Source organism: Globicephala melas, chromosome 1 (assembly GCF_963455315.2).
Source record: "Globicephala melas chromosome 1, mGloMel1.2, whole genome shotgun sequence".
NCBI classification, from domain to species: Eukaryota; Metazoa; Chordata; class Mammalia; order Artiodactyla; family Delphinidae; genus Globicephala; species Globicephala melas.
Window position 1 is genome coordinate 46,011,926 of NC_083314.1, and position 23,128 is coordinate 46,035,053.

General features: G+C 40.3%; 1 protein-coding gene across 1 annotated transcript in view; it reads right to left on the bottom strand.

Moving 5' to 3' along the window:
- Positions 1–1,738: 1,738 nt before the first annotated feature.
- Positions 1,739–23,128, bottom strand: part of TSEN15 (tRNA splicing endonuclease subunit 15) — a 269,598-nt gene continuing 248,208 nt past the window's right edge. The window contains exons 16-17 of the transcript XR_009563307.1: positions 5,568–5,785; positions 1,739–1,840 (exon numbers count right to left, since the gene is read on the bottom strand). The gene's annotated coding sequence lies outside the window, so the exon portion shown is untranslated. The remainder of the gene's footprint in view (positions 1,841–5,567; positions 5,786–23,128) is intronic.

A 23,128-nucleotide genomic window follows, 5' to 3' on the forward strand; every position in this document is an offset into this window, starting at 1 on the left:
GACCACTGAACCTCAGGTTCTTCATCTGCAGCAGAGTGACCATACTATGTATATAGAGAATTAGAAATAAAGGCTGATGTTTGGCACACTTAGCTATTTGTAGATGGCTACTGTATTATCACTTGTTCTCTGCGGTATGGCTTAGAAGTCACTCGTTCTGGGAAGCTTTCCAAAGTCCCCCTTGTCAGAATTGAGCTCTTCCTCCCCCACTTCCTATTGAAGTTTTAGGGTTCTTTTAAAGGCCTTTGAGATTTCATTTATTTGTTATAGTACTTAACCCATTCTGACTAATACATGTCGAATACGTGTCTTGCAAATTGTACAATTCAGTCGTTCTCAGTATATCGACATGACTGGGCAACCGTCACCACTCTGTAATTCTGGAACATTTTCACCACCTCAAAGAATAGGAGGGTTCCAATTTCTCCACATCTTCCCAGACGCTTGTTATTGCCTGCCTTTTTTCTTCTAGCTGTCCTAGTGCGTGTGAAGTTGTACCTCATTGTAGGCTTGATTTGCATTTCCCTAATGACTAATCATGCTGAACACCTTTTCATGTGCTCTTCTCGTGAAGCTTGCTTATAATGGCAATTGCTATAGCCAGCACCTGGTTACCCTTTACATTTCCTACAACCCTTTGCTGAAAGCTTTGTAAATGGTGGGGCTCAAATTGTGTTTCATGAATGAGTTATTTATTCCTAAAATCACCCACTAGGTATCCTAATATGAACTGACTGTGGAGAGAAGAGAGAGAACAAAGAATGTATGGAGAGGGCTTCCCTGGTGGCGCAGTGGTTGAGAGTCCGCCTGCCGATGCAGGGGACACGGGTTCGTGCCCCGGTTTGGGAAGATCCCACATGCCGCGGAGCGGCTGGGCCCGTGAGCCATGGCCGCTGAGCCTGCGCGTCCGGAGCCTGTTGCTCCGCAACGGGAGAGGCCACAGCAGTGAGAGGCCCGCGTACGGCAAAAAAAAAAAAAAAAAAAAAAAAAAGAATGTGTGGAGAAAAGAATAGAGCAAAAACCCCCAAAGAATACAGTGCCTATTATTCTGAGAGTATCCAAATTACATGTTAAATAATACTTTACAGCTATTAAAGATCTCCTGATATTTCTACCAGGTGATTTGCTTTCATTGCATTTTCCCCTCGATTAGTTGGGCAGATTCAATAAGGAGGTATTATGTAAAAATTAAAACTTTTTGGTTTTAAGTGAGAGAAAAAAAGAATTAAACTGGAAAATGTAATTTTCAACTCATGATAATAATTGAGCACAAGGGCTTAACTCCTTCCTGCTCCTTCAAAGGAATTTTTTAAAATAGGAGGAAATCTGTAACTATCTGAGAAACTCAATTAAGATGCTACCACAATCCAGAAAAATCTAAAAAATATTTGTTAGATACTTTCTTTAAACGAAGTGAGACCCATTTGAAAGAATAATAAAGGCAACCCTCAATCTGCTAAATGCAAAAGCAAGACCCAAGGAACTAGAAGAAGGAGTTTGTGATGGAATCTCACTGTCACCCATGCAGAGAGGCTGGAGCTAGACTTGCCAGGGAGTAGTGAATCATCCCTACAAACCTCTTGGAAGTGTACCAAACAGCCAAGGGCAGAGTCAGATCCCACTGCAGTAGTGCTCAGGGCCAGGTGGTAAGGGAGATACTGGAGAGAGAGCCTAGCCCAGGCAATGGTGGGCTACCCCACAACAGGCAAACTCCGCCCCCCAGTAGAAGGCTCCCACTCACCAGGGCTGCCTGCCTTCCTTAGAGATCCATGCTTGAGTTTCATGTCCACCTTGTCAGGTTACTGCTCTGATGGGTATAAACTGCTCCCTTCTTCCTGTGCTGAAGAAAGTGGTGGTGTTTTAGTTAGGCTTTGTTCATTGTAAGGAATAGAAGCTTAATCATACTAGCTTGAGTTGGAGGGACTAGGAAGAATTACTGTAAGACTTTAGAAAGCATCATAGGAAGCAGAGTCCTTCTGGAAATTCACGAACAGGAACCCTATAATGAGTAGGCCTCGTGGACACCAGGGTAAGGAGCAAAAGCAGGAACCCACAACTGATAGGGTTCCATACTGCTCCTACATGTCTGCCCCACTGTAAAGAATTGTCATGCCTCCTAGGAATTCTCATCACAAGGAAAATATTTTTTTTCTTTTCTTTTCTTTTCTTTTTTTTGGTATCTCTGTGAGATGATGGATGTTAACTAAATTTATTGAGGAAATCATTTCACAGTATATGTAAGTCAAGTCATTACACTCTGTACCTTAAACTTATACAGTGTTATATATGTCAGTAAAACTGAGGAAAAAACAATTGTAATGCCAGTGAATGAGAATGATATTATTATTGGTGATATATCAAATAGACTCTAATTCATATGTACGCCAATCACAAATTTAAATATTTTATGAGTAGTAGCAATTTACTTTTCAAAATACCACACAGTAGTTCACAGTGGCTGAGATCCACTGTGGTCAGCAAAAGAGAAAGGCTGGTATATTTCCCAAAGTAGAGAAATGTATAGGCCACATTCTTTGATGGCAGTGCAGGAAAACTGGAAATGAATCAAAAGGAGATTTTTTAAACCCACAAAAATTTAAAAATTCTATCCTTGTGTGTAATAAAGATGAAAATTCAAATAAATGGGAAAGGCTAGATTATGCTATAAATAGTGTTGGAACAAACTGGTAACAATTTACAAAATGACAAAATTAGATTCTTACCTTGAGAAATATATAAAAATAAATCCCAGATGGCTGACATTTTTAAATGTGAAAAGTAAAGTCACTTTTATATTCTTTTCAGTAGAAAAATAAATAAATCATAGGTAAATTTTTATGTAATCTTGAAATAGGTAAGGCTTATCTAAGCAGAAATCATAAATGAAAAGATCACTAGTTTTGAATGCATGAAACAATTGTACATTAGAAAAACATCATAAACAAAATTAAAAAGTAAATGACACATGGGTAATATTTGTGATATATTTGATAGATAAATGGTTAGGTCATTAATATGTAAAGAGTCCTGTAAACCAATAATAAAAATGCACAAATTTGATAGAAAACTGGTCAAGGATGTGAAGAAATAATTCATCAAAGATGAACTATAAATTACTAATAAAATAAATAGTTAAATATTACTAGTGTTTAAAGGAAATAAATTAAAAACATGATGCCATTTTTTCCCTAACTGACAAGGGTTTTTTTTTTTAAATACTGTCTTTAGAGTTAAGGAAGGTTTAGGGAAACAGGTACCCTTATATGCCACTGATAAAGTAATTTATCAATATAGATCAAAAGCATTAGAAGGTTGCATGCCCTTTGCCTTAGCAATTACTAGCCTTCTAGGAATTTATCATAAGGAAATATTCAGAGATGTATGCTAATACATACCGTGCTAAGGAGTTTTTAATGATATGGGGAAATGTTTGATACATTATACTATAAAAAAAGGATATCAAATTATATGTTAGCAAGGTCATAAAAAAGTTAAAAGATATACACATATGCTCTGAAAAATATTAAAATGTTAATGATTTCTGTGATAGAATTTGGGGTGATTGATTTTAAAATATATTTCTTCATTTTTCAAAGAGCACATTTTACTTTTATAGTTAGAGAAAAAGGGTATTGAAAACAGTCTACTCCTTTAAGAATCTTTCCCTAAGAACAATTAAAGAAGTATAGCTATTGGGACTGAAAATGACCTTTAAGATTTTTAGTTCAAACCCCCATTCTGCTCACTGCAAACTCATTTAGCATTTATACTATAATTAATACGTTTTGAGATTGCTCTTTTTTCTTTAGGTACATACACATATACATTCATATATATGTATATATATGTATTTGTTTATCTAGAGTTTTCAGAGGAGTGTCGTACAAATACAAGACCTTAGTGGACAGGTAAAGAGACAGTGTTCTAAGGATGTAAGGATGAGAGGAAGGAGTGGCTGGCTATTTTAAGTCTTTGCTCCCTGGCAGGGAATATTCTGGGCATCCTTTTTTTAGGTTGATTAACGGCCTGTTAGATACCGTCTACCCGGAGATGGCTTCAGTGGCAGACATTGGGCTGCACTTGCAGACCTCCAACCAGAGAGAGCTCAATTGACCAATGCCCCAGCTGTTGCACACTGAAACCCATGGCTGAGTCTGTGCAGAAGTCATGCTTCCCAGTGTCTGTGCCCAGCCAATGGCTGAGGGCAGCAGGGGTACTAGCAGACCCATTCCTGGGAGACACAGGACTCCTCTGACAGCCAGCTTTGCCCCCAGGACTCTCCACTCTTTGCTGAACCCTCCTCAGACTGCTCGGCAGCCTAGAACACTTCAACCCAACTTTCCCTTCCTCTCTCCTTCACTGCTGCTCAGACTTGCCCTCCCAGCCTTCTCTGGGCTTCTCCCTATTTTTTCCTCATAGAAGCATTTTCCCTAATAAAATTTTTGCGTATTTAATCCCATCTTGGCGTTTGCTTTGTCAGAGGACCCAGCAAACATAACTTCCCAGCAGTTTTGAAACCCTGAATATTGCTGCCCTCCCCAATCTTTAATGTCAGCAATTAATTCAAATTTGAAATGTGTATGGGTCAGTGCTAGCTTGTGGAATACACGTGTTTGTGACTAGCACTCTCCGCTGTATTTAACTCCTTTGAAGGTAGACAAAATACACGGACAAGCTAATTCGCATTAAGAGAATTAAACAAAAAAATCATAAAAGCTGCCATTTAGCCCTTTTTTTGTAGGGGGAGGGGTGGTGTCACATATTCTCCAGAGCTTGGGTTAGCCTGTGTTAGAAATATTAAAATCATGTGGTTTCAGACTATGGTTTCTTAATCTCTCTTTGTACACGTATAGTTGCATCTTTCCTTAACATTTCCCTGTAGAAATGTAGCTCGATGGGGTACAACACCTTTAAATGCTTGACATAACCATTGCTAACTGAACCCATGGGGCAGAAAATGCTTATTTAAATGCAGTCATTTCAAAGTCCTTCGCACTCTCAGCTATGAAACAGCTGCAACCTTTTGTTGGCAGAGATAGCCTGTCAGGAAGTCACCTTGTGATGCACTGTTACAGCTAGACGGCTGTAACCCACACTCCTGAGGTTCAGAAGTGGCCAACAAGCTGGGGACTGAGCTCTCCATGGTGTCACTTCCCCTGAGGGTGGGGGAAGATGCACCTTATAGGTGATAATGATCAGTGGGCTTTGATACACAATATGTGCTAGTTCTCTTACCCAGCACCATAAACATTCTGAAGTGCAATCCTGTGTACCATCCAGGTTGACCACCGTATTCCTATAGGTAGGGGATTCAACTCTAGATCTGGGCTCCAAGTGAGAGAAGCTGCCATTTCTACTGGATGTCATGCCTCTGAAGACAGACAAAACACAGTGACAAATTTCTGTGAGAAGCGACCAGTGTTCCCTTCACCACTGGGACTGACCTGCTGTCACCCCCTCTTGAGTCTTAAGGAGAACAGCTTAACATAAAGCTAGTCAACAGAAGATTCAAGATTTCAACCCACGATTTTCTGATTCCAAGGGTGTGATTCTTTCACAATACTCACTGGATGAAGAGCCAGAGGCTCTGGCCTGCACAGCTTGCCTGCACTGCTCACTGCTGTGCCACAGCCTTCAAGCTGTTTTAGATCCAACTGGGCTTGGCCATCGGATATGGGGGTGGAAGAGCAAAGACTGCAGCAGCTTATATGTATTGAGGTTTCCTGTGTCCAGGCCCAGTGCTAAGGGTTTGATCTGAATTATTTCCGTTTGATCCTCACAGCATCTGCATGGGGAAGGTGCCATTAAAATACAGACTTATATTCATTAATATAAATTATATTATATTTAACAAACATGGAAGCACACAGAAGCTTATGGAGTTTAGGTCCTTATTCAAAGTCACAAAGCTCCAGATTACAATATGGGCTTATGTTTTTTACATTTATTTATTCCATACCCTCCCAAAAAAGGATTCGAGGTTGATAAATCATGTCATAGTGATCAATCATAGAAGATACTTTCACAAGGAGAAATGACTTTAGTGGAAAGTGAGGGAAGGATGATTCAGGGCAGGCTCCAGTAAACCCGGCTACTACAGGAACCAACACATCTAGGCTAGTCTGTGTCAGAGACTAATTTAATTTAGGTTGTTAACTGTAAATTACGGTCATATTTTACTGGATTGCCCATGCTTGGGGTTACTCATCACTCCTCCCTTTCTCACACCTGTCCAATCATTTGGAACTTAATCTCCTCAAATGTGGCCCCTTCTCTGCTCTCATCAATGTTCCCTTTTCAGGTTCTCCTCATCTCTTGCTGAATATGGAAGTAGTTTCCCAACACTTTTTCCTCCCTCTGTCCCTTTTTTTCTCTACACTATCACCAGAATCCTGTTGCCTTTGCTTCCTAAATGTCTACCTTTCAAGTTTTTCTCTGTTTCAACTCAGAACCTACCATGTCTTGCCGGGATAGTGTGGCTATTTAATCTGTTTCCCTGCCTTTTGACCTCACTCCACTCCAATCCACCCTTTACATACCAACTGGGAAATATCAATTCTCTGCTTAAAATTATTTAGTCCCCTTTGGTGCATCAAAGGGCACTATCAAAAAAGTGAAAAGGCAACGCACGGAATGGGAGAAAATATTTGCAAATCATATATCTGCTAAGCAATTAATATCCAGAATTCATAAAGAACTCCTACAATCCTACAACAAAAAAGGCAAACAACACAATTAAAAAGGCAAAGGATTTGAATAGACTTTTCTCCAAAGGTGATAGGCAAATAGCTCATAAGCACATGAAAAGATACTCAACATCAGTCCTTAGGGAAATGCAACTCAAAACCACAATGAGACACAACTTCACACCCTTTAGGATAGCTACTATCAAAAAACCCGCGAAATAACAAGTGTTGGGGAGGATATGGAGAAACTGGAATCCTTGTTTATTGCTGGTAAGAATGTAAAATGGTATAGCTGCTGTGAAAAACTGTTTGATGATTCCTCAAAAAGTTAAACATAGAATTACCATATGATCCAACAATTTTACTTCTAGGCATATACCTCCCAAATTAAAATCAGGAACTGAAACAGATACTTGTACACCAATGTTCAGAGTAGCGTTATTCACAATAGCCAAAAGGTAGAAAAAAACCAGATGCCATCAACAGATGAGTGAATTAACAAAATGTATGTATGGTTAGATAGATAGATAGACAGATAGATAGATAATAGATAGATAGGAAGAAAATTCAGGCTTAAAAATGAACTTCTGATACATGCTACAAATGGGTGAACCTTGAAAACATTATGTGATGTGGACTGGCACAAAAGGACAAATACTGCATGATTCCACCTATATGAGGTTCCTAGAATAGGCAAATTCATAGAGATTGAAAGTAAAGTAGTGGTTGAAAGTAGAAAAGAGTCTGGGGATAGGAGCGGGAAAGTGGGGGAATGTATGTTTAATGAGAAGAGTTTCTGTTTGGGATGAGGGTGTAAAGTTCTGTAAAAGGATGAGGGTGATGTACATACAACATTGTGAATGTACTTAATGCCACTGGATTGCACACTTAAAAATGATTAAAACGTTAAATTTTATGTTATGTATATTTTACCACAATAAAAATGTTATTTACTGTCAGGGCTTCCCTGGTGGCGCAGTGATTAAGAATCCACCTGCCAGTGCAGGAGACACGGGTTTGAGTCCTGGTCCGGGAAGATCCCACATGCCGCGGAGCAACTAAGCCCACATGCCACAACTACTGAAGCCTACGCTCAAGAGCCTGTGAGCCACAACTACGGAAGCGCAAGCGCCTAGAGCCTGTGCTCCGCAACAAGAGAAGCCACCGCTATGAGAAACCCGTGCACCGCAACGAAGAGCAGCCCCTGCTCGCTGCAACTAGAGAAAAGCCACACAGAGCAACGAAGACCCAACGCAGCCAAAAATAAATAAATGAATTTATTTTAAAAATATATATATACGTTATTTACTGTCAACAGGATAAAGTCTAGACTACTTAGCATGGCCAGTAAGACCTTTCATGTCCTCACCTCTGTCAATACCTCCAGGTTCCTCTCCCACATGTCTCCCTGACTATGATAAGGTACTTGAACTATGTTCCTTTCACCGTGGGGTTCCATGCCATCCTCCTTCCTTCAAATCTCAGCTCAGACTTCCTCCTCCAGGAAGTCCCCCCCTTGACTCGTCATGTTTAACTCAGCTCCCCATATCTGCACTTTCCATATTACTTAAACAAACTTCTACTCATCCCTCAAGATGGAAATTCACTGTAGTCCCTCTGTGAAGCTCTCCTTCCCTTTCTCAGACAGGGTTGCTTCTCCCAGGGTTGCTTCTCATGGTGTTCTCCCTGAGTGTATGTCTGTCTTCAAATTTCCCCTTTTTATAAGGACACCAGTCATGTTGTATTAGGGGCTCACCCTATTTCAGTATGACCTCATCTTAACTAATTATATCTGCAAGAACCCTATTTCCAAATCAGGTCACATTCTGAGGCTCTGGGGGTTAGGACTTCAACTTATGAATGTGGAGGTCACAATTCAACCCATAACACCACCTCATTTATCCCTCCCAACAGCTCATTTAAAAATTTGTCATTATTCCCATTTCACAGAGGATGAAATTGAGGGCTGGGGAGGTTAAGCAATGAACTCAAAGTAGAACAACCAGTGGGTTGCAAAGCTCAGATTCGAAACATGGCCTGTCTCATTCCAAATTCCAGACTCTTCTCATTATATAAGCAAAATACCTCTATTTACAGTCTCTGCCTTATTTCTTCTAGGCTTAGTAAATACCTGTCAACTATATTGAGCCTGGGCCTTTTCACTATTACATAATGAGTTAGTTCCACTTCCAAATATTTACTGAGTGTCTGCTACTGTAAGTATTTCAGGCACTGAGTTCAAAGATGACTTGAAACGTGGACCAGGTTTCAAGGCACTTAAAATTTAATGGGAGAGACAGACATATAAGCAAGTCACTGTTTCATAAGGAAATATTAAGTATTAGGTTGAGATTCAAGCAACTCTGCTGTGGAAGTATTAATACTAATTAATGGGATTCAGCCAATAATTTTTGTGTCGTCGCACAGGTGACAAGGGACTGCAGGAAGCACCTTTAACCTGCAGGTTTCCTTTGCTCCAGCACGTTGTCCTCCTTCATGGGACTATTGGAGAAGCGCTATCCACTGAGGAATTAATTTCTGAAGCAGAAGGAGCTTCAGAGAAGCCTGATCTTAGCATGATGCTCCTTTCTCTCCTTTGAGGTCATTCTACCTTTCTCAGGGAGAAGGATCTGGTTCTGGAGACATTTAATCTTAGTATGAAGTGACTCACTTCTCTGAGACAGATGATGAAGTTTCCACAATAAAACAGGAAGACATTTTCTTCCTTGCCCAGGCTCACCCTGAATGTCACAAATCTGCCCTTCCCTGGGGGAAAGTACACTGGATGTTGAACAAAGCCAATCTTTACCCCAGATCCCAAAGTCAGTCTGCTGGATGAAATATTTCTGACAAAGACACTTCTTCAAAGCACTGTTATATACAGTCCCTTGCCTTTAAGTCATCCAGTAAACTAATTACTATAGAACTGACATGACCGCATAGCCCTCTTAAAATGCACACAGACACACACACACACACACACACACACACACACCCCTATGCATCAGAAACTCTTAATGAGCAATGATGGAATTCTTTGGGCTTCAAAGAAAGATCTGCTTGCAGACATGAAAATATCTGCTTTTAAAAAAATATTCACAGGATCAGATCACTTAAATTCTGAAATTTCCAGAGAGAGAGAAAGCACGAGAATCGGAGCAAGAGAGGAGAGAGGGGGCACCTCATTCTTAAAAAGGGAGGGGCACTACTTAACACTCGCTGCTTTTAACTAGATGTGGCAGAAAAAGAATAGTTAGTATTTGGGTTTCTATCTCAAAAATGGAGCCTCAAATATCTCCAAGTCTCTAAATCCTTCTTGACATGCTATTTGCAAATATAGTTTATTCATGCATTCATCCAACAAACATTTATTGAACATCTATTATGCGTAGAACACGTAGAGAAGGTTTTGACAGACTGATGGTTATGGTAATGCTCAATGTCAATGTTAACAACAACAACAACAACAGATAAAAAAATGCCCGCAGTGGCTTGTTATGGCCCATCTTTCCTTGTACCTGTGTCTGGTGTAAATGGCACTACCATTCTGTTTTATGTTGATGAAATATCAAAGTCAGTGGCTCACTCAGGTCTTCGTGAATAACAGTGGTAAAGTACTTAGGGAGACATAGTCTGGTGTTGGAGACAAGCTATGTCTGTAAGGGAAGAAACTAAGAAAGGAATGAGTAAAAACATTTTTCTCCCAACAGAAAATTCCCCAGTACTAAGATGCATGTTTTTGGAGTAAGCAACCACTTACTACAAGATTCTTCCACATCTGTTTATATGGCTAACACAGATGTATTAGTTGGGATGCGTTTGGCTGTAAGAACAGCTAATCCACCCAAAGTGGCTTAGATAAGAAGGACATTTATAATCTCACATAACAATGAAATATGGAGGTCAGGTGGTATCCGTGTCTTTAATTCAGCAGCTCAGTGAGTTCATGGGGGAATGAACTCATGGGGGAATTCATGGGGGAATACAGATTCTTTCCCTCTTTCTATTACACCATTTTCACTGTGTTGGCTTTTGGTTCCAGACATATTCTCTCATGGTTGCAAGATAATTACAGCAGTGCTAAGCATCATATTTTCACAAATCTATATCCAGTGGCCTAATGAGAAACATCTTCCTTTGTGTTCCTTTTGAACAGCAAGAACTTCCCAGAAGCTCCCTCTACTCTCATAATTGTCCAGAATTATGAGTCACATGCTTATTCCTAAACCAATCACTGGCAAAGGAAATTGAATTACCACAATTTATCTAAACCGACAAGATTGCACCCTGGGGACTTCCCTGGTGGCACAGTGGTTAAGAATCTGCCTGCCAGTGCAGGGGACACGGGTTCGAGCCCTGACCCAGGAAGATCCCACATGCTGTGGAGCAACTAAGCCCGTGCGCCACAACTACCAAGCCTGCGCTCTAGAGTCCGCGAGCCACAACTACTGAGCCCGCATGCCACAGCTACTGAAGCCCGTGCACCTAGAGCCTGTGCTCCGCAACAAGAGAAGCCACCGCAATGAGAAGCCCGTGCACCGCAACAAAGAGTAGTCTCCTCTCACCGCAACTAGAGGAAGCCCACACGCAGCAACAAAGACCCAACGCAGTCAAAAATAAATAAATAAATTTAGTAAAAAAAAAAGGCTGATGAGGAAACCCTTTTTTAAAAAAAAAAAAAAAGATTGGACGCTGTGGGAGCTGGAAAGGAGGCCAGCATCCCCTGAAGAATATGGCTATCTGATTCCTGAACAAAATGGATATACCTATAGCAAAGAACACAAGGCAGTAATTGGTGGTGGGAGGGAATGGGTATAAGGTATGCAACCAGAGGGACCACCACAGAGTTTCAAAGCAGAAGTACCTACAGGCAAGGAGAAATTCCATTAAGCGAACCTTCTCTGATGAACACTGGGCTCGACCTTGCCTCACAGATGAGCTTCTCTTACAGGAATGAGTTTTGCTGATCTTTAGGTTGGCTGCTAAGGACACCCTGTGCTGTATATTCTGCTGGTTCATATTACACCACCTTGACCTGAAGCCAAGTTATGCATAAGAGTTCTAAAATGGTTTATGGCTAGGGTAGGCTAGCTGATGTCATTTGTCAAATGTGGCACTCTAGAATTATCTTACCACTATAAAACCGTGCAAAGGCTTTTCCACAGAATATTTATAGGAAAATGTGTTTTTGAAACAAGAATGAAACACCCTAGAACTTACTCCACGTGGAATAATGGAGTAACGGACCCAGCCCACTGTAGTAGTGGTAAGGGGAGTGAGGAAATAGCGACCAGTGACCAGGTTTAAACCCAGTGAAAAAGGAAATATGGGTGGTGATTCTTGAGTTGGTCCTTCCTTGTAAAACTGAAATTATGAGCTTCTTTGAAATGGACAAGTTTGCTTTTCATATGCAAATTACTCAAAGGTAGATGGGACCTATTAATATACTTTAAAAAATATTCCTAGTATACCTAACATAGTGCTTTACATGTAGTATGAATAGCTATCTTTTGATCAGTGGATTGCAGTGAGATTCCTTCATAAAATTTTCAAAACAGGAAGAGACCCAAATTTACTGGCTACCTTGGCAATATCATTAGTATTAAAGCTTACTTTACAGGTGCAAAACCTATCCCCCAAGTTTATACCAGTGGTTCCCAACTCTGGCTATACATTGAATCACCTGTAGGTGATTTCAGCACCTATGCCTTGGTTGCATCCAACAGTCTTTCATCCAACAGCTGAACAACTATTAACCCCCTACTATGTGCTAGGAGAATGACATAATTTCACTTATCCCGACAACAATGCTATTATTATCACTCGCATTTTATAGCTCAGGAAATTGAAGGTCAAGAGATATTAACTTACTAGTATATAAAGCTAAGAGATGATAGAACTATGAATCAAAGATTTCTATCAACTACACTGTGTCCTAGAAAAGCTTAGAATTCTGTTTAGAAATGCATGTCTCCCAGAGTGAGTCTAAAAATATAATAAGCACTAAAAACATCTATTTTTCCCCCCAGTGGTTCAATTCAATTTGTTATTGACTGTGTTTCAGGCTCTGTGCTACAAAAATACATGCTCTATTATCCCTGCCCTCAGGGAACTTACAGTCTAGTGAGAGAAACAGACATGGGATGAAACCCATACAAAGTCAGAGGAGGGCCTAGAGACCAGAGTAGTCAGGCCAGACTTCAGAGTAGAGGTCCTTTAAGGATTCTAGTGTCCCAGATGGACAAGGCTTGGGAAGGTTTGCAAGCAGAGCAGACAGCACTGATATTCCAGCATAGGCAAGTCCCAAATGGAAGGATTTTACTGGCTTGCAGAATCTTCCTGCAGACCGCAGAGCACACTGTCGCCTTGGCCTCTGCTGTACAAATGAGACAACTGGGCAGCTAACAGAAAAGAGGCCCCTGGCTCAACAGGCCAGGAACAGCCAGTGACCACAGCAGTTAGTGTATAACAGGAAATGTTGGTCCAATTTCAGTGAAATGAGAAACTTTCAACTCTAGTTCATGGTTTTAGGCAGTCATTTCCAAGCAAAGTTATTAAAAGAAGGGGTTATTTAAATTAATGATTAGTGTGTTGGATGGAGAGAGTTGTAAGTGAACATGAGATAATGATGCAAGGCTTGGGTTTCATAGAGCCGCTTTGGGCCAGAACAATCCGAAACCACCAATTTTATATATGTCTGATTTGCCATGTGGAGTTGAGGAAGCAGGCAGGATTCAACGTCGTTCCCTGATCTTAGTTTCAAGAAACTACTATTTTCACTTATCATTTGAATTTGTTTTTAAGGGTCGAGGTGCAGGTGAAAGCACTAGGCAAGAAATGCTTTCCTGATTGACCACTACTGTGTTCTGAGGCTACAGAGATGAGTCAAACAGAGATTTGCGACACGGAATTCTCAGCCTGGGCCGGGAGGGGAGAAGGGCACACGAATAGATGATCTCAGTACAAGGAATTAAATGCTGATGCCAGGTCAGGACAACACGAGAAGCCAGAAGAGGAACCCCTAACCCTCCAGCGGGATTCAAGGAAGGCTCCTGGGAGGGACAGAAAGCTTGCTCCTGAAGTCTGACGGGGATCCCTTTGATTATCTCTTTGTGACTGTCTGTCTGCTTTTCTTACTGCAAACAACACATCTGGCTTGACCTGGCTTTTAGTAACTTAGGTATATAGTCTTAGAGAAATTTTATCATCCATCACTGAAGTGCACCTGCACCTGGGGAGGTAAGTTGAGAACAGCTTCAGGGCATAAAACACCAGAACCCAGAGAACAACAGAGCCCAGAGAATGTACGCACCTAGAAAGAGCTGAGGGGTTATAGGGAAGCATTCTAGAATTTTTCATTTAGATCAGGCATTCCATTTTTTATTCCATATGGTACCTTTTAAAACTTGGGAGATGGTAAGGCAGGAATAAAGACACAGACCTACTAGAATGGACTTGAGGAATGGGAAGGGGGAAGGGTAAGCTGTGACAAAGCGAGAGAGAGGCATGGACATATATACACTACCAAACGTAAGGTAGATAGCTAGTGGGAAGCAGCTGCATAGCACAGGGAGATCAGCTCGGTGCTTTGTGACAGCCTGGAGGGGTGGGAGGGAGGGAGACGCAAGAGGGAAGAGATATGGGGATATATGTACATGTATAACTGATTCACTTTGTTATAAAACAGAAACTAACACACCATTGTAAAGCAATTATACGCCAATAAAGATGTAAAAAAAAAAAGAACATCTCAAAAATAAATAAATAAATAAAACCTGGGAGAACAATACATGAGCTTTGGCGAAAATTTTGGAAAATGAAGGAAAAGTACAAAGAAGAAAAAATCACTTATATTAATACAACACAGAATTAATCTTTTGGTATATTTTCTTCTAAACTGTTTCTATGCATATACAGATATATAGGTTCTAGATAACTGAAATGACACTGTATGTATATCTATACACGGTTTCTTTCTGATCATTTAATATTACTTCATATGAATTTTCTCATGATTTCACAATTTCATCAAAATTTTTTCCCATGACATGGTTTAATTTAACCATTCCCTTTCTCTTTAGATATCTAGATTTCTTTCCTAGTTTTTGGCCATTGTAAATAACATGATAAAAAATAACATCATACATACAACCTTGCCCTGGTTTGCCCAGGAACTTTAAAGGTTTGGGGCACATATTGCCAAAATGCTTTCCGGAAAATCTATACCTTTGCCAGTATTAAGTATTATTATCCTTGAATTTGTACTAAAGTGATAGGTCAGATTGAGTATGTCATTTTAATTTCCATGTATTACTGTAGTGCTGACCACTTTTAAATGTTTTTCATAGCTATTTTTACTTTTTCTTCTTAAAATTGTCAATGTCTTTTGCCAATCTTTCCATTGAGAAATTACTTTTCTTGTTGATTGTATGAATGCTTTGTAAATGAAGGCTAGTAAACCTTTACATATTAATGAAAATATAGTCTTACTTTTTGTTTGTCTTTGGGTTGTTTATGTGCAGAAGAGTTTAACTTTTACACAATAAAATCTAATTTTTTCTTAATGTTTTAATGCTTAGATTCCTTTCTTAAATGTGGGCAAGATAAATACTATTCATCTAAATTTTCTTTTAGTTTTTTTAATTAAAACTTTTTTTTTTTTTTTTTCTGTACGCGGGCCTCTCACTGTTGTGGCCTCTCCCGTTGCGGACGCACAGGCTCAGCGGCCATGGCTCACGGGCCCAGCCGCTCCGCGGCATGTGGGATCTTCCCAGACCGGGGCACAAACCCATGTCCCCTGTATCGGCAGGCGGACTCTCAACCACTGCGCCACCAGGGAAGCCCAAAACATTTTTTTTTAAGTTTCTACATTTACCTCTTAAATCCCTCTGGAATTTTTTTTTTTTTTTTTTAGTATATATTTGGCTGTGCCAGGTCTTAGTTGTGGCATGCGGATTCTAGTTCCCTGACCGGGGATCGAATCTGGGTCCCCTGAATTGGGAGCGCAGCATCTTAACCACTGGACCACCAGGGAAGTCCCCTGCCTCTGGAATTTAGTTTTGTTTATGGTATGCGGTAAGTATCATGCACATATTATTGAGAGAAGATTCAAAACGAAGGCAATGTTCCAAAACAGGAAGGGTCTTTCATTCTCTGTAAGTGAAATTCAGTAAGAATCAAACAGCACAAAAAATCGGAATTAACAGGGCCAAAGTTATGTCATGCTGATCTGAAAATGCAAATTCATTATTTTTCAAATGCAAATTGTTTACTAGACAAACTCTTTCAAAACCTAGAGCATGTGGGAGAAAATAATATAAGAGGGCCCTTGATATTTATTTATCTATTTTTTCCTTGATATTTATTTATTCAATGTATATTTATTGAGCACTTAGGTGTACCAGGAACTGTTCTTGATTGGGAAGTGACTGACATTACAACTGCTATGTTTGAGAACACAGTACCAGTATGTGCTACTCTATGGAGTAGAAAAACATTGTCAATTTAATATGTTTCATATGTTTGCAAGATGCAATTCTTCTAAAATATAACTAATTCAGAAATATCTTATTATAGGGCATAGCAATGGTATGAGGGAATGCAATGACAGAAGTTTCTGGCAAACTCTAAAAATTACTTAAAAGGGAGAAAGGAAGAGTAATATTTTATCAGGTCTTACCCAAGGATGATAATATTTTTTGGTATTATGATCATTAGAAAGTGATACTATGTAGTGGGTTGGCAAAGTTGTACTATATAGTGGGTTGGCAAAGTTGTACTATATAGTGGGTTGGCAAAGTTGTACTGTATAGTGGGTTGGCAGTAGTTTCCCAAACGTAGAAAATATTCTGCAAAACCATCAAATTCCCTTTGGGATTATCCACCCACACTTCTCAGTAGTCTAGGTTCTTTTTTGGGTATCAAATTAGAACACATTATCTTGACCCACTATGAAACTGCCTTCCTTGAATTCTGCCTATGGCTTATGCCCTTGGCATTTACTGAGGGATAGCCTTAAGAGGTTCATTGCTGCATGTGTCACAGAAATAAGGACACTGTCTAACAACTCACTCATCCCTCGTGTGACAATCCATCCAAAAACATCCTCCCTCCCTCCCTCCCTTCCCTACTCCCTTCTTTCATTTCCTTTCTTCTTAACTTCTGAATACAGTTAATTTATATCAAGTTCTAATGACATTAACTACATAAAGCCATGCCCCTCCTCTCGTCTTGACTTCCTACTCTATAATTCCTTAGTTCTAATTTATTTTCACTTGTGTTATTTTATTTCCTAAATTTTTTTTGTAATAGGTCATTTGCTCTGGTTCCATTCTTACCAAATAATATTCTGATAAATTATTACTTCCTAGGTATTTTGATTTTAGAAAGAATAGCCATGGCAGAAAGGTTTTATCTTGCATACCAGTCCAGAGCAATGGCAACGGTTTCCTGGAGCACTGTGTTAAGAAGGAAAGGATGCTTGCTTAATTAGCAATGTCTGCTGTGAGCATACTAGGAGAAATTGTTGACACTTCTACCAGGTATGTGACATCTATGTCTTAAACAGAATACGTGAATATTCTAATAACAAGCAAGCATAAACAAATTAATAAATGTCTTTCTGATTTATAAACCAGTGATATGTAAGTATCATTAGCCCAAATCCATTCCCCAAAGCATGACCATAGCTATGTAAAATGAAAAAAAATTGCATTCCTAAACTTCATATAGAAATGGGCTTCTTTTCATAAATCTTACTAGCACTGGCTTCCTGAACAGGTAAAATGGGATTCTTCCTAGAAGGAGAGATTTAAGGAACCTGGTCCCTAAATCTCTCTCCCACTGGCTTTTCAATATATGAAAGTGTACAATTTAGAGATACATTTATTTAGAGTCTAAAAGCTAGCTCTTAAGGACTCCTGTTCTAAAAGAAAAGTAGTCCTATAGAAGGGTAATACTGTAGCTCTTACCAGCTAATTGATTGGTTGACTGACAGTTAAGAAGAAGATGGGAGAGTGGGGTTAGGGGGATATTTTAGGAGAGTATGAGTAGCCGGAAGAAGGAGGGACATCAGAGCTAGATTTTGCTTATTTCACCGTCTTGCCTGGTTTGTCCAACAGCTCACTTGAGATGAGCAACGAGTAAGCTTATAGATGCATCACTATTGGCCCTAAACAATGAGGCATGCAGTAATTCTCTAACAAGGAGTTAAAAGGAATATACAGGTAACCATTAATGATCAAATAATAACTTGTCATGTGCAGATGGAGAATTCTTAAGCTTTTTAGTAGATAATTTGTTATTCAACTTCTCTCAAATCCAACAGACATATTTCTGAGAGGAGCTGCTTTTTAAATTGAATAATAGGAAAAATGGACACTACCACTCATTTATTCATTCCTTCACTGCATTCTGTGAATAAGTTGATCATTGTTCCTTCCGTGCTTACAGGGGTCTGGTACAGTGCAATGCTATTCAGGATGCAAAAGTAATGGAAGACACAGTTCCTGCCTCTGAGAAGGTTACATCTGGGTTGGGAGATGAGTGATTTGTACATGAAACAACTGGTGAAAAATACCGGGCCGGATAAAATCAAGTGTTAGGGTGCTGGGTTCAGATTGCAAGCGCTACAGAAATTCAGAAGCAAGAAAGATCACAGTAGGAGAGAAATCAAAGAGCGGTCACTCTGAAAGAGATTGCAAGAAGCCACTCTTCCTTGTCTCAGATGTCAGCAGTAAACTCTGTGGCGCTTATCGCCCTGGGAAAGACTGAAATCAAGACTGTGTGATATTCCACACCTGCCCTGGACAATTCCAGCACACCCCACTCTGAGAACAGCATGCTAACCACCCAAAGAAGGAAATCAACCACCAACTATTAAAAGCTCAAAAATAATTCAAAAATGAAAAAAAAGAAAACAATTTCTATTTCTTGGTGTGTAAGTTCTTTGTGATGAATTATGAACTTCACTATTCTGTTCTGTGAATTAAGATTTGTATCTACCACACCCACAGACAAAGTCAGGTTCATTTTTGTTCAAATTTAGGAAACTGTTGCTACAGTTCCAAAATCTAAAATGCAGTCCGTATCTGAAGGTATAAGCCAGCTGTTTGGTAGAATGTCCCTCGATTTGAGTTTTACCAATTGTTTCCTCGTAATTAGTCGTTTCGTGTTTTAGAACTCAATTTCTACTTTATGCCTCCATCAGGCCCGTCCCTTGGGTAGGGTAACTGAGGCAGTCATTTCAGGTCCAAGCTTGAAGGGTTTATCATTAGGTGCTACACCTTACTCCTGTTGACTAAGCATCAGTGGAATTAAATTTTCAAAATCCCTATCTTTAAGGACGTGGGGGGGAAGGGGAGGGTGGGATGAACTGGGAGATTAGGTTTGACATAAACACACTACCATGGGTAAAATAGCTAGCTAGTGGGAATCTGCTGTATAGCACAGGGAGCTCAGCTCAGTGCTCTGTGATGGCCTAGATGGGTGGGATGGGAGGGGAGGGAGTTCCCAGAGGGAGGGGCTCTATGTACACACATAGCTGATTCACTTTATTGTACAGCAGAAACTAACGCAACATTGTAAAGCAATTATACTCCAAAAAAAGAGAGTATCTCAGAGAGGCTACGAGAGGTGCTAACAGAATGGACCCTTTCAAATATACTCTCTTGGTTGTACCCTGACCCCCGCTTCCTTCACCCTTTTAGGGATGGTGTCGGTCCTGTCACTACGTGGTGGTGAAGACACTCTAAGTCCATTTGGAAATGTCACCACTCTTCCCCAGTTCATGAGTGAGTTCTGGAGGCTTCTGGAGGAGCTAGGTAGTCAGGGTCTGAGGAGGGGGATCTGCTCTACAAACTGATTTCTCCCCGTAGGTGTCTACTGACCTGTCACCACCATGGTTGGTCCTTGATGCTTGGTTCATGCAGGTCACTTTGAAGATTGTCTCCTTGGTCCTTTCTGGACTGCTGGCTTTCTACTACTTTCCTATCTCTCTCACACACGGACAGCAGAAAACTTGGTGAGTGAAACTAAACCCCTGACTTCCAAGGCCTTGCTGCCTCCCTAGAGCCCAAAGCAGGCCGAGCCTTTCTCTGTATAAATCACTGACACGTGTGTGCAGTGATCACTTCTCTTCCCACCCCACACCGACCCCAACTCCTCAGTCCAGAAAATCCTTTTTTAACCTGGAGCCAAGGAAGTCTTGCACTTACTCACCTTTTTTGTGTAGACCAGTGGTTCTCAAAGTGTGGTCTCTGGACCAGCTGCAACAATAACATCTAGGAACTTGTTAGCATGCAAAGCATCTTCCCCCCTACCCAGCCCTACTTAATCAGGAACTCTTAGAGTAGGGTCCATTGATCCTTGTTTTAATAAGCTCTCCAGGTGATTCTGATGCTAGTGAAACCTTGAAAACTATTGATCTATACCTTGAGCTCTTTTTCTTCCCCTAGTGTACTGGTTCTCAAATTTTAACGTACATCAGAATGGATGGCTTGTGCAAACAGATTGTTGGGCCCCACCCACAAAATTTCTGACTCACTAGGTCTGAAGAGAGGCCTGAGAATTTGCATTTCTAACAAGTTTCCAGGTGATGCTGAAGCTGCTGGTCTGGGGACCACATTTCAGAGAACCATTGTTCCATAAGAGGTTTTAGCTCCATAATTGTCAATTCCCTTCCTTCCATCTCTCCCAATAAGATCCATCTAGTTATTACTGCTAATGTGTTAATCAAATACATTCTCTAGAAATCTACTTACATGTAGTTATTTCTAATCCAGAACCATCTATCACAAATTTGACAAGGGCTTATGCTAACATTTTTGAAAGCCAAGAGCTGATGTTAGGTCAGCAGGGCTTAAGCTTTTTCATCCCAGGTTCCTCTCCAGTTCAAGGGCTCCCATAGCTAGTCCATCTGTAGGACATCCCACAAGACTCAGAAACAGAACAAAAAGCCCGTTGTTCACCTTGTAAGATCTGTTTTACAAATAGCAGGTCAGAGCTTCATTGGTTTCTTCCCAGAACCCAGAGACTGAGAAGAATATGGCTGCTGGGTGAATACAGAGGAGACAGATAAAAGGGAATGGACAGGAAGATAAGGGGGGGGGGGGGCGTAAATGAATGAGTAAATGCTTTGAGAGTCATTTACCAGTTCTTTGAGGTGAAGGCTTTTTGTCATGATTTGGGGCAGACAGGAGGAGCAATTTAACCTCATGAAATCTTGCAGTTTAATTTTTGGTCCCAATACTCCCAGATTTAAGGAGAATAAAGAGTGGCCACCAACTCCCTTTCCTGCTTAGTTGTATTGAAATCCATTTCCTTGCCTGCAGCATCATCAGGGTCCCCAAAGCCCCTTGATCCCATTTATTTTTTACCTGGCCTCCTGAAGAGACACAAAGTCTTTTTTGGCTTAATTACCACAGAAGAGTGATCAATATTTTCAACCTGCTGGGTACAGGCACACTCCTAGCTAGGCACACATTCCTAGCTAGGCAAGGAACCACTCCAGAGAAGTGTTTATCCTACATTTGGTCTTTTTTTTCATGAAACTCTATTTTGTTAAGTGGCCCACATGGTTCTGAAAGTACCAACCAAAAAACCTACTGAATATTAGTTACCATAATTATTTAGACGGTTCAGCATCATTTATTAATAATTCCAAGCACTGTTATTATTAGGATAGTTCTGAGGGTTCCCAGAACAGAAACTGGACTATTTTGCTTAAGGCAAAGTTGCAAAGACTTTTCTGCTGAAACAACAGTCCTATCGCCACTATAGTGATAGATGTGGATTTCTTTCTTTTCACTTGTGTACCAAAAGAATGGGATTACTTGTGTTTTTCAGACGCTTGCTATGGGTTTCTACCTCTATCTTTTTACTCTCCTTGGCATTAAACACAGACCCTTTTTCCTCACGGCACGCAATATTTATTGAGTTGAATTGCATTAAAATAAACTGTTGAGACTTCCAATTAAAGATTTGAATCAACGCTTCTCTTTTACTCTGCTCGATGAAACCAACAATACCAAAAGAACAATAGCAAACCACAGAGAAGAATATGAAATAAGGAAGGAGCAAAGCCAGGGAACAACAGTCTATGAGGAGTAGCTGTCAATATAGTAATATGTGGACCAAATAATGGGACCCAGCAAGGGTGGGCACATACCTTGACAGACTTGGGAAGCACATGCTTTTTTTCAAAATAGGCCATGCTGAGAGCCAAACCATTATTTACTTTCTTGTATCAGTAGATCTAGCAGGGTGGAGGTGGAGTTGTGGGAGTATCCCAAACCTGACTTAACACCAGAGAGAGGCAAGAGATGAGGGGTTGAATGATAATCTGAGTTGACCTGCCATTTCTACAAGAATAAGCTGTCAGTTTGATAGGGTAGATGAGTGAACAAGCATAAGTGACAATCAGTTTAGCTACTGATGATAATAAAATAACGAGGAACAATAATTACTAAATCATCATTTAAATAAAAAACATTGCATACTGGAGACAAGTGAACTTTCTGCTTACCCCCAAAGTGGTCCAGAACATTAAACTTTGAGAACAGGCAGTGTTGGCACGTACATGGTAGGAAAGTGTGAGAAAGTCCTAAGCCCAAGCTGCCTTCTGTCTCTATTCAGTTCATGAACCATTCCTGCACAAGCTTTTGTAAGTAATTGCTCCAGGAGGAACTGGTCTCATTCAAAGTTGAGTAATAACCAAAAAGCAGCCACAAAGAAAAAAGTACATGACAAGCAAAAATCAGGTAAAGGATATTCACCATGTGAAGACTTATGCCACAGAATGTTTCCTCCTGATCACAATTAAATTTAAAAAATGTGGTTCCTAGAAGTAAGAAACTAAAGAGGAGATAAAAGTATTCAAGTATAAGGTGAAAGGAGATGAAGAGTGAGTAGTCAAAGTTTTGGAAAGGATGAAAGAGTAAAATAAAACCATTATAGATGTAGAAGCCACAAGAGAAGCAGCAAAAGGAATCAATAATAAGGGAAGGGCTTCCCTGGTGGCGCAGTGGTTGAGAGTCCGCCTGCCGATGCAGGGGACACGGGTTCGTGTCCCGGTCCGGGAAGATCCCACATGCCGCAGAGCGGCTAGGCCCGTGAGCCATGGCCGCTGAGCCTGCGTGTCCGAAGCCTGTGCTCCGCAACGGGAGAGGCCACAACAGTGAGAGGCCCGCGTACCACACACACACACACACACACACACACAAAAATAAATAATAATAATAATAATAAGGGAAAAGAAGACAGGAGAGAGACAAGTACAAAAGAACATAATTAAACAGACTCTGAGACAAGAAGGAACATACAGAAGATAATGGAAAACTATCCTTACTGTATTAAAGGAAAAGAACAGGTTAAGTAGGAAAAGGTGCTAAAAGTATAATAGAAAAAGCTTTGGAGGATGATGAAGACTTGAATCTCCTGACCTC